This window comes from Lynx canadensis, chromosome A2, assembly GCF_007474595.2.
Source record: "Lynx canadensis isolate LIC74 chromosome A2, mLynCan4.pri.v2, whole genome shotgun sequence".
Classification (NCBI taxonomy): Eukaryota; Metazoa; Chordata; class Mammalia; order Carnivora; family Felidae; genus Lynx; species Lynx canadensis.
In genome coordinates, this window is record NC_044304.2 from 99458026 (window position 1) to 99476338 (window position 18313).

Here is an 18313-nt window from a genome sequence, read left to right on the forward strand (position 1 = left end):
AATCTCTTAAATCCCAGCCCACAGCCCAGCCCAAGTAAGTCTTCATGAGCACAACACATTGTCCTTGCTCTAGATGGGAGGATCATGTTCTTCCAACCAATTCTTGAGCGGTATTTGGGTACTTTCTGAATAGTAATTTCCCCTTCCTGGACAACGGTCTGGTTCAGTGGGTCAGGGGGAGACACCGGAATGTTGGCAGATTCCCTGAGGAATCTAGGGAGAGCCTGATCTGTGAGGTGTTGGAATCACCCCTATGCTTTGTTATCACTGCCCTGGGGACATCCTCTGAAGCCAAAATATCTAACAGTTCTTGACAATTGGGGCACAAGTCAGAGCCCTGAAGACAAACACCAGCAAATCCATGGAAATGAAGCACATCAGTGGTTGCCAAGGGCGGGGGGGTAGGTTTGAGGAATGACAGCTAAAGGGTATGGGGTTTCTTCTGGGGGATGATGAAAACTTTCTGGAATTAGTTGTGATGATTTTGCAACTTTGTGCAATCTCAATTATACATTTTGAGAGAGTGAATTTTATGGTATGCAAATTATATTTCCATTTTTGAAAAACCCATGTAGACCTGTGGGCACCATATATCACAGGCAGGTGGATCACCTGGGTCCTCACAACTATTGGGTGACTTCCCCTGGGCAACAGAGGCCTGGGCAGCTGATTATTATCACAGCTAGGTCTACTGCATGCTTCTTATTTGGCAGACAGCTGTGATACACTGTATGTGGTTATCTCAAATGATACATCATAACCAAAGAAGTGGATACTATTATTATACTGTTATTGTTAACATTTTACAGATGATAAAATGGAGGTACAGTAAGGTTAAACAACTTGACCAGGCCCATAGCCAGTAAGTGACAAAACTGATAGCTAGAAAGGTGTGGCTAAGTAGGCACCAAAAGAATCTGTCCAAAATCATGTCCCTCATGATTCTAATATTACCACTATTCGATTTTGGGAAAACAGAATAATAATAATAGTGATAATGATATAGCTAAGAATTATTAATTCTTTCCATGTTCCAATTTTTCTACTAAATTCTCTACATAGATTATCTCACATAATCTTCACAAAAAAGCTGTGAGGTACACACTATTAAGGTGAAAGTGAGACAAAGAATGCTTAAGTCAGTTGCCTGAAGCTACACAGCTAGCAAGTGATGGAGCCAGACCCTACTGCAAGGCACTTGGTCCTAGAGCCAAATTCAGATGCCTACAGGGGCCACAAGGATGAAAGAGTAAAGTAGGTCCCATATGTTTCTCGAAATACAAAATAGCATCCACCCATCTGTTATTTATGTGGAGAGATGCGGAACGACAGTGTCTTAATACTGTCAGGCAAGACAAAGCACAAGAGCAATGGCAGATGGCAAGTGCCCCTTTGCCTCAACATTGAGTGTACAAAACACAGTGGCAGAAACTGGCAAATTGGAGAAAAGCCTGTTTCGTCTAAAGGGGCGGCCACCTGGGGCGCCTGGGTGGCGCAGTCGGTTGAGCGTCCGACTTCAGCCAGGTCACAATCTCGCGGTCCGTGAGTTCGAGCCCCGCGTCGGGCTCTGGGCTGATGGCTCGGAGCCTGGAGCCTGCTTCCGATTCTGTGTCTTCCTCTCACTCTGCCCCTCCCCCGTTCATGCTCTGTCTCTCTCTGTCCCAAAAATAAATAAACGTTGGAAAAAAAAATTTTTTTTAATTAAAAAAATAAAAAAATAAAGGGGCGGCCACCATTCAATTCCACCCTTCTGTTGCCAGGTATGTATATGATGCAGTATTGCCATATTTTCTGAGAGAAACCAGAAAGACAAGTTTTTACATGAAATCTTTTGACTTTTTAAAAAAATGGCAAAGAATTCTGCAGCTTAAATTTGGTATGTAGCAGTCCGCTCTCAACCTCTATATATAGTAAATTGTATTGCAAACATCCTTAAACTGTTCCATGTGACTGGAATTTGGGATTTGGGGTCAAAAAGTGACAGGGTGAACCTGGAATGGTGAGGACGGGTCACAGTGTGAAGATTTCTGAAGCACACCTAAGGAAGATAAATCTCATTCCACAAGCCAGGGAAAGCCAGAAGCTTTGTTTTGTTTTGTTTTGTTTTGTTTTGTTTTGTTTTGTTTTGTTTTAGAAGAGAAATGCACCAGATCAGAAGGACATTCTGAGAATGATATTAAGGATAGAGGAGCTGGGAGAGATAGCTGAGGCAGTGAGACTGAATGGGAGGTAACTACAATTGTCAACCTCAAACAAGCAGTGGTAATGGAAGTGAGAGAATGGACTTAAGTCAATTAATAACAGAGACCTTCTTTAATAAGTAATAGATCTGCTTATATCAAAACAGTGTATACATACATTCTATTAAATAGCAGCAGCATCACCTGATAAAGAAAAGACCATCATCATGAAGAGGGAGGCATTAGCAAATAAGGAAGAATGTTATGAGAAAAATAAGAAAGGGGTTTCAGGATACGACTTGTTTGAGGCTGAGTTTGGCATATAAAAAGGAAAGAAAATGTCCTTGGCTAGGGAGGAGACAGCTTGAAAACTGCCTAAGAAAACAAAAAGTGAATGAGTAAAATAAAAAGAACACATATAAAGAGGTCAGGTATTAAGAAATTAAGAAGAAATATAAGAAACCAGCAGGGAAAAACTAATCAGGCAGTGAAGACAGTGAAAGTCCCTGAAGTCCAGATTTAATGCAGAGGAGAGAAACTGGGGAGAGCATTTTAAAAAGATGTTGTAATGAAGGTACCAAGGAGATTGCTTTAACAGAGACAGAACTCAAGAATAGAGACCACAATGGAGGGACTTATAAGGAGTAGAAGAAAAAGAGGTCCAAAATATGGGAAAGGATTTTAGCTATTAGAGACCAGTGGGAAAAGATGAGTTTTAGAGATGTCAGAAAGGAAAATATGACAGGATTTTGGAATATTCTCCGAGTGAAAATAAGGTCTATTCTGTAAAAAATACAAAGTTGTCTCTCCACAAGTGCTTAAGAAGCAGCCCCGAGGACAGCCAAAGATAATACCAAAGCTGCATTCCGAGGGTATGAGGAGGAGAATACAGTTACCAGAAAGTTCCAAAAGTGAAGGGAGCAAAGATTTTCATCTTTACTAAGCTTGGTTTTCATTGGTTGTAACATCACACAGAACAGAATGAAGTGTTCCACAGAAGCAACTTCAGAGGTAACCTTGTGATGGCCCAGAACGCTCTGGGAGAACTATAGTAGTCACAAAGGCAGAAAGAGAAAAGAGGGCTCTTCTCCATATACATGGTCCAGGAATAAAAAGGACCAACAACAGTAACAAAATATCCTATTTAAACACACAAAGTTGTAGGGGCACCTGGGTGGCTCAGTAGGTTAAGTGTCTGACTTTGGCTCAGGTCATGATCTCGCGGTTTGTCAGCTGTGCTGACAGCTCAGAGCCTGGAGCCTGCTTCAGATTCTGTGTCTCCCTCTCTCTCTGCCCCTCCTCCACACACACTCTCTCTCTCTGTCTCTCTCTCTCTCTCTGTCAAAAATAAATAAACATTAAAAAGATTTTAAAGCACAAAGTTGTACATCCAAGGAGAAGAAATACAAGCAAGGAGGAAGGAGGGCTATTACTGTTAGGCACAAGAAGGGGCTAGCATTTAAGTGTGTGTCATGTAATATCTGGCAGGTTGGTTACAGTATTCCATTTGGGAATAGGCAAAGTTACTCTGTTTTGCAGAAGAAAGTGTGGGGGTTATATAAAATAATAATTACTTGCTAACAGTCACAAAGCTAGTTAAGTTTTAGAGCCAGGTCTTACTGGATTCTCAAACTTATGCATTTTCCACAATACCACACTCACTATGGGCCATCTCCCACCTGGATTTATGCAAAAGCCTTCCTAACTGGTATATCTCTCACCTCCTCCGTCCTTCATCCAATATGTAGCCCAAGCAATAGTTCAAAAATACAAATTTCACTGTAGCGCTGCCTGTTCAAATCCCTTCAATAAATTCCTTTTGGTCTTTGATGGAGTCCAGACTACTTAGCACTCCCTACAAGGTCATGCAAGGTCTGGCCCCATTCACCTCCCTAGCTTCATCTCAAGCTCCTCTCCTTGCAGGTGAAAATTCAATGGCTCTGGATATATCTGGATATATTTAAGTATTGGAATGCACCTTGACCATTCTTGCCTCCAGGGCTCGGCACATTGTCCCTATGTGCTGGAGAATTTGTCTGCCTGACCTCGAACCCCTCCCATTTGTAGTCACCAAGGATGACTCCTTGGTAACAGTAGGACTCCTTTCTCATGAAACTTAACACACCTTATTGGAATCCTCTTAATCTGTTCTGAGATCCCCATACCCCCTCTACTGGGAGCTACATGAGGAAAGATCCTGTTTCCATTTTGTTCACTCTTGAATGTACAACACCTAGCACATGCACTGACATATCATAAGTTTTAAACACAAAGATTCTGAAATGGACAAATAAATTTGATGGGACAAAGGCCATTACTGACTACTAAGTGAAGCTGTATCAGTAGAGGCCAAACTCATAGCTGACCCCAAAGCCCCTACTCTTGGCATCTTCAATTTACTGTCCATTGCTAAAGATTCTTTTCCAAATTCCAAAATTTGATTCCAATTCAAAAATTCAAAAAAAATCAACATTTATAGAACATGTGCTCTATGTCCTTCCTGCACTCAGAGCCATAAATAACTCCAAGGACAAGACTTGCTTCTTGCCCTAAATATGCATACAGTCCCATGGAGAACCTTTCATTTTGCCAACATGTTGCAATTCACATTCTCTTTAAATCCTTTCAGAACTGAGCTGACAAGGGATGCTTGGTAGTCTCTTAAGCATTTGGTAATAGCCAGTTGACTCCTATAGGACAACAAGGGGCTTGAGACCTGAGGCCAAATCTTATTCATCATTATCATCCTGGTTAGCATAGTGTTTGGTATGTAACAACAGGTTTAAAACTATCACCAAATGCGTGAAAGCATAAACAAATGAATGAAGAAATGAAACAAGTCAAGTCTTGGAATCAAGCTTTGGAATCGGGTCAGAGTCTCAGCAGGAATTCTCCTCTATCACTAAACAGATAAATGACTTAGTGACAAGTCCCTGTAGGGAAGAACCAGCCCATTTCACACACACAAACTGGCCAGACTTCAGCTAGCAGAGCATGGGGTCAGGGAAAAGAGGAGCAGGATAGGGTTTTCAATGACTTTCAATTGTTCCATCACTGGACAGGTTCTCTCCTCTGTCCTCAGGTTTAGAGGGGAGACACGGGGGCAGTCACACCCATGCAAGAGTATTGATGGCTTCACCTGCTCACTGAGGCAAATCAGAGAGGTAGGCCAAAAGACAAAGAGGAAAATAGATCAAGATAGTGTTCACCACACATTTTCATTACCTAGTAGGAAAACCCTTCAGTGACATCTTATTTAAGATGTACATTGATAATCAGCGCCATGAATAAATATCTAACTGAAACAAAGATATTTGATAGTTTCTATACCTTTCAAAATTAGAACAAAAATCTGAACAGAAACAGCTATCAAACAGCATCCTGCACACACACACACACACACACACACACACTCCTGAAATTTCCCCCTGCTGGCAACTTGTTAGTTATTTGAATAAACATTATTTCTGCCACATGCTTTAGCACCAAATAGTACCTTGTAGTCAGTTAAAAAACCTTTATCAAAGTTAGACTATGGTATTATTTTGACACCAGACAGTCCTTTGCTTTTGTGTAGAATCACAGTGTTGCCTGAACAGTGTACAATTACGCTTTTGTGCAGACAATCAGCAGGTCATTAGCGTACCGTACAAATCACCTTGGACTCAGGATGGAACCCTGGGGACCTGGAGCCGCAATAGACTGGAGAGAAGACATGGTGTTGCTGACAGTTACCTCTGATGGCAGTTAGAAAGGTATGATTGCAACCACATGACAGCTTAATACAACAGAGCTCTGAGCTGTTCACATGGCAAATTCTGATTAATGGTATCAGTAATCACGATGAATTTTTAACTTTTGGTGGAGCACTCCAACACATCCTGTTAGAATACAAGACTAACAAAGCCCTTTATGAAATTGCCATGTTTTATCATTCTTTTACTGCCTCTAGTTTTACATTTTGGTGAACATGATTATGACCCATAACATATTCTGATGGAGCAGGGACAGAGTCCTGCTGCACATTTGAAAGGCTCAAGAAGAAATTTTTGCATAAGAAAGTGAAAGTGAGATAACTGAAACTTGTTATGGGAATCAGAATTTGCTACTTTTGCACACGCACATATGTGCACGTGCACAAACACACACACACACACACACAGAATAAGGTCTATTTCACTATATCCACATCTGGCAATGATGTGGGCATAGTGAAAAGATTTCAGATTCCCTCCAGAAAGCCCTTAGGCTACAAGAAAAATCATCCTACATCTAATAAACCCATCTGAGATATATCTACCATATGGTAAAGTCTTGTTCTGCTTTATTCCAACAAATTGGTCCTTGGATTCTTCTCACAGCTGTTGCTGCTATTGTTTAAGTTGTATTGAGTCCTGGCAACGAGCAGGATGCTGTGTGCAACAGTCAGGATCCCCACATCTCTGGCCTGTGTAAGTGTTAAATGGTATCACCTGTGATGAGGACTGAGCACCAGGATATTTAAAAGCCTCACACATAAGAAGTGCTCAATAAATGGGGACCAAAAAAAAAAGTTGTTTTAATTAGAATATTCTGGGAGTTCAATGTCAGGAGAAAAATGGGAGTGGGTTTCTAAATCCAATTACCACCCAGACAATAAGGATGCTAAAATAAGCAAACAATTAAATCACTTTTCCTCAGAATTTCCCCTTCACTATTCTCCCCCAATTTGGTTTAGCTCAAGAAACACTGATATGTGCCCAGCCCTGTCCCAGCATGAGAGGCACAAAGATAAACGTGGCCACTTCCTGGCTACGAGCTGCTGCCCTTCTGCTGGGGAAATGAGACACCTAGGATTCTTTCCAAGCAGGGTCTTTTACCATTGCAGTAGCATTTAGAAAGTTTATTATACAAATCCATATCAGTAATATAATCCTGTGAAAGGAAAACATTTACTCTTCTTAATAGTTTTTTAACTTTATTGACATATAAATGACAAAGCAAAATTGTAAGATATTTACAGTATACATCATGGTGATTTGTATATTGTGAAAGGATCCCTGACCTAGTTAATTAACACATCCATCATTTCACATATTGATCTTCTTTTTTGGTGATAATTTATATGCTTAATTATACAATACAGTGTTATCAACTACCATCACCATGTTATACATTAGATCCTCAGATCTCACTAGTCTTACAGCTGGAAGTTTGTACTCTTTTTATTACCTTTCCGTATTCCCCGTACACTCATTATGATTAAAGTTAGTTAGCTTTGTCATATTTTCGTGGCTTCCTATTTAATTTAAGTCTTCCATGAATAGAGGAGTCATCTTTTTATTTTGCTCTGATGCTACCGGAATTGTTGTGTGTTTTGAATATGCTGGTAAATAAATAAACGAATAAATGTGAACTAAATTTATGCTTAATGAAAAATAAAGCCCATTCTAACAAGCTTATAGGTAATTCTTACCTTATATTTAAAATACACGTAGCTATCACCACACACACACACACACACACACACGCACGCACGCACACACACGTACACACACATACACATACAGTCCAATATCAAGAGATAATTTAATCCTCTTAGTCTATCTGGATAGGTCATCTGCAGGCATATAGCCAGACTTCCTTAACATGTTGAGTGGTTTAATATCATCACTACTCTTGTGGAGGGTTTTCCCCCTCGGATTTTCCTTTACAATTTTATCAAATTTCAGCCAATTCCTTTCTGTAGTTTAAGTAAGACAGGAAGCCTTGCCAGCTCTGTATTAACTCAGGACCATTTCCTGTTAACTTGGGATTGAGGGGGTCACCGCCCCCCCCCCTTCCTCCTCCTCTCCATCTTCCTTACTTTATTGCCTAGTTTCCCTCTGTTTTGTTTTGTTTGTTTTTTCCTGCTGTTCTTCTGAAAAGCTCCCTGGACCTATTTTCTAAGAAAGAAGAATACTAAAGAGAATGGAAGATAGGATGGGAAAGGTGAACAAAGATGAAAAAAGAAGAATTGTGAGGTTCTCTCAGTGTTTTAACCTCAGGTTCTATTTCTGTGGACAACCAGAGGTGAACGACCATTCTAGAAAGACTAAAAAGATCAAAAATGCTAGGAAGAGAGACAACGTCAAGAGATGCCAGAAGAGACTCTGCTAAAGGGAGGAACCATCTCAACTTTTTCCTTCTTCTTCTAATCTCTCTTTTCACAACTCACCTGCAGTGGCCTTTACACTCCTGGTGGGATGGAAACCCTTGGGAAGCCCAGAAGAAGTAGAAGGGACAAATGGCATAAAGTAAAATCCCACTTAGAAGCCAAAAACCAAAAACCAAAACAAAACCAAAAACACTTCCCCAGGGCCTCTAGATTCATTGCTCAAGTATTTTCCACTGCACCCCACCCACTCTCCCAGGCCACCCCACACCTGAACTTCTGGTTGAGCCAGAAGAGCACTTGGAAGTTTGGGGGCAGGGCCAGAAGCCCAGCACAGCCTCAGGCAGTGGGCTCAGCCACCTCCTCTACAGCACTGGGAATGTACTGTCCCCAAAACACCCAACCCGTAAAAGTTAGGTACAGAGAAGCAGCCAGCAATTTCAGAAGCAATTGGGGTTGGCACCAGCACTCACCCACCTTCCTGCTGGGCTCCAGTTGTGGCTATGAAACAGGGTGCAAGGGTGTCCCGGCCCTGCATCCTAACTTCCAGTTAAACCAGAAGCTGGACATTCAGGGGAGGAGCCAGGAATGTGGCCAACCAGGTGCAGGGACATTACTGCCACAGTTTCTATCATGGCCCACAACCAGAATCCAGGCCACACAGGTGTGTTTGTTGAACAGAAACATTATGAGATTCTGTTTAAAAAGAAAATCTTCTCTTCCAGACTCTGAACAATAATGGCTGTCATTTGTTGAGCGCTTGCTATGTATGGGCTAGACTCTCCATGTAATAGATCATTTAATTCTAATAATCCTATGCAGTAGATACTATAATTATCTCTCCTTTCCATACTGGGAAACTAGAATTTAGAAGAGTAGAGAACTTGATTCAAGCCACTGAAGAGCCCGATCCAAGATTCCATGCCAGGTAGATTTGACTCCAACACCCACAGTTTTTTAAAATGTCCATCATTTTCTTTTTCTTGTTATTTCTTTTTATTATTGAGCTATGGTTGACACAAAATGTTACATTAGTTTCAGGTATACAACATAGTGATTCCATAGTTCTGTATGTGATGCTGTACTCCCCACAAGTATAATTACCATCTGTCACCATACAACGCGATTACATTACATTGACTATATTCCCTATGCTGTGCCTTTCATCCCCCTGACTTACTCATTCCATAACTGGAAGCCTGTGTCCCCACTACCCTTTGCCCATTTTGCCCATCTCCTACCTCCTCCCCTCTGACAAACACCAGTTTGTTCTCTGTATTTATGGGTCTGTTTCTGCTTTTGTTTGTTTGTTCATTTGCAAAACCCACATTTTTAATGATCAAGCGTAGGAAACCAAAATTCTACACCTTTGAGAGCACTCTTCCTGGATGAGATTTTAAGTCATTTCGACCTTGTTTTGTTAGAGGGACAGAATTCAGTAGTCAGACAGCACATAGTTTTCCTCTATCTGACAATGTGCCTGAGGACAGAAGTAGATTCTAGAAATCAGATAAACAAGCATCAGAGATAATCCACTCACGAAGCAGAACTTGAGGGAATGTGTGGGTGGAAATGTGAATTTTAGGCTTAGTCTGGCTCAGAGTTGACTTTGTCAAAGTTAAAGTATTTCTCTTGTCTTTCAGCAGCAGCTAATACAGGAAGATACACCCGCCATGAGCTTTAGTCGCAGCTCTACATAAATAGGTAACATGCTAATATCTGATATATTCAGGAGGTCCCTGAAGAGCAAGAACTTTACTCACTAATTCCTTAACTTTCCAAACCACATTTTTAGGAGAAATACTGACTGACCAACACCAAGGAGAAGCATAATAAAGTACTGGGAATATTCTGGAAACTTCCTGAAGAAACAGTAGATGCAATAAAGGAAGAAAAAGTCAACACTGCCTTTGTATCCAATGGCCCCTCGCTCTTAAAGTAAGAGAACCCTTATGATTTTACAGCAGTTTCAGTAATAAATGTAATTGATAATTTAACATAATTATCAAATAAACATGTTGAGACAGTATTCCCCCATCCACAGAGGCCTTAAGAATCCTCATGATGATGACTTTGGGAGCATTAGGACTATTTATAAAATATTCTAGTCAGCCCAAACTACTATTATTACTTGTCCTCCCCGTACCTGTGAACTCCCAGGAGGCTCCTATTTGTATATTTGTGATTACCAAGGGAGATCCCCAATCTGGCGAGGAAAGAAAGACAGCAAGACTCTTCCCCTCTCTCTCAAGGCCTCCCAACTCAATTGATGGGACTGCTCTGTCATAGTGAACTAGGATCTAACAGCAGGTATTCTCTTCCTCACCCCTTTCTATGCCACAGGCTCCTCCAAAGAAGGATGCCCTTCTAGAACAATTGTCACACAAAATGCAGAACTGGCACACCTCAGTTTCCATCAAAAAGTCAGAAGCCTAAGATCATATAAAAACAGCTTCAAGCCTACACAGTAAGCCAGCTCCCTATGCAATATAATTTGGAGCAAATCAAAAGATTCCAAGATATATACCCCTCAACTACTTTCATTCAGTCAGTCAACCATTATTTATTGAGCACCTGCTGTGCAGGGGTTTTTAGAAGATGGAAATACAATGGCCATAGGGTTGCCAGATTTAGCAAATAAAAATCTTGTATTTGATCTGGCAACTCTAAATGGCCAGGAAGAGACCATGCCTGCCCACAAGGACCTTACAATCTAGTGCCCTATGCATTCCCTAAGAATTTTTAAATCTATTAGCACCTTAGCAAAAGTGGATTTATCCAATTAGCCTCAAAGTGCAGAACTAAGCTTTGAAGGGAAGACTAAGGTCCAAGGCAAGGCAAGCATCAGTAGAATGTCACAGAGGAAGTAATAATGACTGACCCAAGACAATGCAATGGCTCTGTGCCTCTAGTTGGTGGCAGGGGTTGGGGGTAGGGTTGCCAAGTAAAGGGATCCAAATGAAGAAATTATTGCTGAGAACTCAGCTTGCTTCACCTGCATTCCAAATTAGTGACAAGTTAGCCAAAAATGTTGTCAAGGTTGGTAAACATCTCAATTAGACCTGAACAGAGCATCTAGTGGAATCTCATGCCAGCTTATGGTTTGGTGTGGAAACCATACAAAATGTGGTGGTTTTATAGGGTTTGAACCTGAAAGCAAGCAAAATGTGGTGGTTTGAGCTATGTTTTTCTTGGAGTATTTTAGGTACTCAGGCATAAAAATTCACAGTCAGGCTTGGGAGGTCCAATCTAAAACAATAAAAAGTTTTCACACTATCCTTTCAGCAACCACAAGGAATAGGCTTCCAAGAGAAGTTGTAGACTCTTGTTTGAATATCTTTTAAATATGGTTGATAGATGGACTATTTAGGCCATATTTATGTGACAAAAATTGATTCTGATATTGAGAGGGAAGAAAAAGGCTGTCTTTTCCTGGACCAATATTATCTACATAGGAAAAAAGAAAGCAAGGGATTATTATGCATGTCATTTTGTTAATCATAAAACTAGTAAAAGATTAGTTCCATTGGCAGAAATATCTTGCTGTGAGCAGCTCCATAGCATGAGTCTAAAGTGAGAGAGAGAAGAGTAAAATAATCCATTTTGTTTTACATGTCAGTTATTAAAGCCGCTTCAAAGCCTTCATGGAAAGATGTGGGGCACATATAAATGGGAAGTGCCACAAAAGAGGTGGCAGAAATGCAAAGATCCATTTGCACAGCAAACTTTACCACTTCCCTGACTAGTTATCTACAGTTTCCTAATCTTAGGATCCCATACTCTGTATTGTCTTATGCCAGTTGCAAAATACAAATTCCTGTTTCTCCATTCCTTTCCTTTCTTTGACCTCCTTTGTCTGAGCCAGGAAATGAAATGCCTCATGGGAACATGTAAGTGCAGGGTTAGAGCTGTACTAGGTTTTGAGTAATGTTGACTCTGTGATGGCAGAGGAGTGCCCTGCCTGAGTCCAAGAAAATAGACCACATGACCTTTCCCAAGATTTTCTTGCAGCTTCTGTGAGACTCATTCATTCGACCTGCAATCAAATTAAAATATTTACTTCGTTCTTTAGTTTGAAGAGCATAGTATTTCTTCATCATCAATGGAAATTCTATTGTTCTCACAATGAAATGAATTTATTTTTAAATTTTGTATTGCTTCATTTTATTTTCAAGGGGGAGAGAGAAAAATTATAAAATCAATTATGGTTTACATGAACAGAACAGTAGGAATCATCATTATTATCACATAACTCATATATTTATTAAGTTGTTCCAGGAAAACCTAGTTAATTTAGACCTGAGCCTTTGAAACATTTGGTAATTCCAAGATGGGGAACTGACTGAACTTTTCCTTTGGTGGAAGTGAGAGAGTTAATAAATCTAATTAAGTGAGCTTTGCAGGGGGTGATTAATCTTAAGAAAACAAACTGCTTTCAAACACTCCAGTAATAACTGTTTCTGACAATTAATGAAACGATTACAAAGAATCCTGGCCTACTCATTAAAGCAGACCCAAGTTATAAGGTCTTGGCTACAGAATATTGGTCCCTGGATTATATAAATATTTCCTAATATATTTTTTAATGTTTATTTATGTATTTTGAGAGAGAGAGAGAGAGAGAGAGAGCGCACATAGGCAAGGGGGGGTGGTGTACAGAGAGACAGGGAGAGAATCCCAAGCATGTCCCATGCTGTCAGGTCAGAGCCTGACATTGGGCTCGATCTCACAAACTGTGAGATCATGAACTGAGCAAATATTTTCTATATGGTAGGTTACACACAGTATTCTCTAATTCTGACATATTATGGTGTATAATGACCTTCCCTCAAATTAGCCTGCTGTAATGAAGGTTTCTCTGTATTTCTGTTCTAGAGTTGTATGAACCCAAGATGTCAGTCAAATAAGCCTAAATGGTCTTTTGAAGATACTTATGATCCATGCAATCTCTGTTAATGACTTTTACATATACATATGTCCCTTAAACCAATGGCACAATTGGATTAATTGGAAGCCAGTTGTCCAGCACATTGTGATAGTTGAAACTTAACTATGAACACTCATGTAGATAATCATGTAGATAATCTAAATCACTATCCAAGGAATATACAAAAGCCATACATTGAATAGTATGGTCAAATGTCTAAGGATTTCACAGGTAAACCCAACTTGTTCATGAGCTCTTCAATTAAATTGAGAAGCTAGCTGAAGATATTTTGTCTTGAAAACACCAACAATTCATTACAGAGCCCACAACCAAAACTCTTCATAATGTTACTTATGGGAATGATAGGTCTCTTTGAGTACTCTCCTTGAGGCACACTAAGTAAACTAAATGTAGAATAATCCATCTAACTACAACTTAGTTATAAATGCAAACAAAACAGAAAGATTGAGTATTCATCCAACATACATATATTAAGTATTTACTATCCATCAGGTTCAGTTATAAGCGCTGAAAATGGAAGATAAATATTACATGGCACTTACACCACAGCTTATTGTCTACTTAGGGAGACACAGGTTAATAAAGCAACAATGACAAAAAAACCCACAAAACTACAAATACTATAAAAGAAATAAGCAGTGGGTGCTATGTAGTCATAAAGACAGACACCTAATTTCAAGCATCAGAGAAGACTTTTGGAGGGTTATTACTTGAGCAAAGCTGGAGAGCTGAGAACATAGCCTCGTGCACAATGAGCCAGGGAGAGCTTTCTAGAATAAGGGAATAGCAGAAGGAGATGCAGAAGGAGAAACCAAAAGGCCTTGTTAAGCATTATATTAATGTTAATGGTAAGCATTAGCTAGTACTTTTCACAAAGCACCTTACTAAGGATTTTACAGTCATTTATCTCATTTAATTCCACCATTACCAAATAAGTCAGTTCTATTGTCATTCCAGTTGTACAAAAAGAAAAGTGAGGATTCAGAGAAGAAATATAATTTGCTCAAGATAATGTAGCAGTTTGACTCGAGAACCCAAGATCCTCACCTCTAAGCTCTAAGCCTCCACAGGAATGCCCCAAACCCCAAATGGAGTTTGTCTTTGCTTTATAGGCAATAGGAGACCTCTAAAAATCTTGGGTGAATATGCTTAAAGTAATCCTTTTTTTTTTTTTTAATCCTATAGTCCAATACCTTGATTGCTTTCTGGTTAAATCTGACTTCCAACTTGAGAAAAAGAACAGTGACTTAAGTCCCTTTGTGCATGTGAATCATAACCCCTAGAATTAGGACAGAGGTAAGAGTAATACTATTTCCAACAAGCAGAGATGGGAACTGCTGTCGGTCACTCTGATATGCTGTGTAGAAACCAACTTGGGCTGTCATGCCATGCATACATGGTAGAATACTTCATTTATAACTACTCTCATGGAGGTAGGGTCAGATTGCTAAATCTGAATAATTTAAATTCAGAGTACTTCTTCAGTATTCTTTCTTTATAATTGAAGGTTTTTAAAGGGCAAGATTTGCTTAGAACCATGGTTAAAATAGTAGAGTAAAACTACAGTGATCTAAAATGATCTAATTTTCTAGAAAATTACTACTTTCTACAAGCTGCATAAACTTTAATTAAAAAGACAAGGAGGCCTATTCTCTCCTCTCCTTACACACATACGACATACTAGGCCCTTGGGATTCTGGTGAAAGGAAAAGAGCAGATTGAAGAAATTAGAATTTTTAGCAAAACTAAAGCTAATTAAGATGTAATGCTTATTTCCATCATTAAGGACCAACAAGTATCAAACATTGTTGCTTTTCTAGAGAGAAAATATGTTTTACTTGAAAATATGTGTAAAGTTAGTTTATAAAATAAACTGTAGAGGCAGGTTAAGTCACAAGTAACAACACACAAATCACCTCATAGGAACATGACAATAACGTTCTGCAGTTAAATATCACCAAGATGAGGATTCCTAAGAGGCTTAACACTGTGCTTTATGTATCTATATCCGATAAAATATCCCCAGCATCCTATACAAAATATTTTGGTAGTTTCCACTACAAATTCTCCAGAAGCTGATCTTACTGGTAGCATATTTAGAGGAATGGATCAAGGAAAAGGGAGGCCACTAAGGTGAGAACAGACACTGAGTTTGAAAATAACCTCAGCAATTCACAAGATAGGATCTATGGCCACAAAAGGTTTCTCAGCCTCAGTAATCACTCAGGGTTTTTTTTTCCTTCACCTGCTTTCTCTCTTTGCTTTCTTCCTTCCTGATCGCTCTCTTTCCATGGTAGTCCACCTTCCAAGCTGTTCCCAAACTGATTGTCTAAAATTACCTTAAAAGGACATATTTGATGCAAAGCAGCTTAGTGCACTCTGTCCTATGTGTAGAAGAAGCATTTGAGTAGCCTCCGTGTCAGTGTGAATTGGGCTGCCATGGAGGCTGGCCCACCGAGATTAAATGAAAATCAACTCCAATAGGGATGATGTAAAACAGAATAGCATTTTTTAAAAACACATTCAGATATCTGCAGGTATTCCTCCCATTCAACAAGTTCTGAAAAAAAGCTGGACAGCAGCTACAGCTTCATAAGCAGCTTCTTGCTATATGATGTTGATGCGCTGACAAAAAATTGAGAAATGAGGGGAAGGATGTGCACATAGCACAAATGTTTATGATTATGTACACATCACTCGTGTTGAGTACGTAGCTCAGCTATACTAACTATACTAACTGATTAACTGTATTTATATATATGGGAGGTGGTTTGAAAAGCACTAGAATGTGTGTGTGCATATGCAAGCAGAGTGAAATACTGTATTGTGTGTATAAATATCAGGTAGTATAAAATAAAATACCCTATAGTTGTTTGTTTAGGGACACATTTGGATTGAGTGAGCACTATAACAATCATTTCTTTCAAAGCCACAAAAACATCATACTTTTTTAGTTTTAATAAAGTCTAGTTTTTGGCAGTTCTTTTATCACATCTGTCATCCCTTAAGCTTTGCTTAGCCAAAGCACTCAGACTCAAATTTTGAAATTGTCAATATAGTCCTTCTAATATTTAAGTCTTAAATTATCTAAGCAGATTAACTACTCTTATTCTATGCCTACAGGATGCAGGGGTAAAGAAAGGCAGAGGAAATAATAACTTTTTTTCAGGCAATTAAGTTCCTGTGGAGGTTGTGTTTGGGGCATGCATTTGGAAAGTGGTCCAATGTATTTATGTAGATAACCAGGTAGACAAGAGGAGTACATACACTCCAGTATCTAGATCTGTAAGACAAAAAAATGGCTCCATCTAAGATGCTTAATCCTTGAGCTTTTAAATAAAAAGTTATAGTTCACACTGACACTTTCCAGTTTGCCAACTAGCAGTAGATGTCCTGAAGCCAAGAAAGATATCTTATAGAAACACACACACACAAAGGAAAGAAAAAAGAAACAGAGAGAGAAAGGGGAGGGGGCTCTTTTTCACAGCAGTGCCTATCTGTGTGGTGACCTCATTTTTGCTACGATCTCCCTTTGGAGATCAAAGCAGGATTAATGTGATTCTCTACTGTTTGCCCTGCACATCTCAGAGCTCTGGAGACTTCGGAAATAAGTGGAGATGCAGCCCTGGAACACAGGGGAAACAGAATAGGAATGTGGTGGGTGAACGGTCCAAAGGATAACTATGAAAAGTTATTTGGGATTTAGGAAGCAATGCAGAATTTAAAGTCCTTTGCATTTTTAAACATCTCTGATTTCTCTTTTCTCATTTTCTGGGGCAAGGCTTTTGGCTAATTGATGAGGCCAGCACTAAATGTCATATTAATAAGTCTCCACAATGACCTTCTAGCTCATTGGGAATGTTTTGCAGCTGCTAGTACACATAATAAGAGAATGGAACCCTGCATGTTTTCACACTAAAGCCCTTTCGCGTTACAACCAGGCATTTATGCAGAGGATTTAAAAGAAGGGAAAATCTTCCAAAATACCAAAATGAGCTTTTGTATTTCCACCGCGTGTGACATTCCTGGATGCCGGAACCCCTAAAGAGTGTTTCTGCAGCCTTTCAGAGGTGCTCGTTGTTTTCTTGAGAAAAAAAGGCAAGTCTTATATTCCTGGGATCTCCGAAGGTGAAGGAAAAAATCACTCTCGTTTTTAATGCTTAATGTATACACCTCTTGGAGGGGTAGAGAAAGCCCCCCTCCGCCAAACCTGACTGTGATTTCAGCTGCATTACCTAGAAGAGGGCGCTGCAGTTTTTAGGGACTCGGTACAGTAGGGGAGAACCGGATTGCGGGGGTAGGGGCGGAGGTTCTCTCAGTCAGGGATGTGACCCCACGGTCTCCACTCTTGGTTTACGTAATTCCACCCCAAACTCACCTTCTCCGCAACTCTGCACGCCTAGCCACACAAAGACACTCGCACAACAAGAAGTCCCCAACTCCAACAGCCCATTCACTGCTAAGCTAAGCCCTGCTTTTTCCTGCGAGCACCTTCGTCTTGTTCGCTCTTCCAAGTTCCTTTAGGTTAGTGCTCGAAGACCATTTTTTCCCCCTTTCACCAAGTCTCTCCAAACCCAGCTGGAGGCTACGTGGCCAAAGCCCAAAAAGTGGCGCAAGAAGAAGACACCTCATGGCACGCTGGGGATAAAGGTCTAGATAGGACCCAAAGGCGGGGACCCAGGGGCCTTCCCACGCGTATCCCCGCCCTGACACCCATGGAGGTTCCACCTCCTTTTGCGTAACGTCCAATACGCCTGTCCCCTGCGGAGCGGCGGGGAGCTTGGAGTCAGGCTGTCTCCAGGGCCAGGAGTGCGAAGCCAGGGGTCTCCTCTGCTGCAGTCCTCGCAGCCCCGCCCGAGAGCTCAAACTTTCGCTTCTGCGTCCTGGCGGCGCCGGACTCCCGCTGCCTGCCCCGAGCTCCCACCTGGAGAGGGAATTCAACAAGGAACCCGGTGAATTGCCTCAACTGGATAAGCAGCCGGCTGGTGAAGCTTTTTGTCCGGAATACAATTCCCAGGGCCAAGATAAGGGAGGAGGAATCTCTCTCAGTGC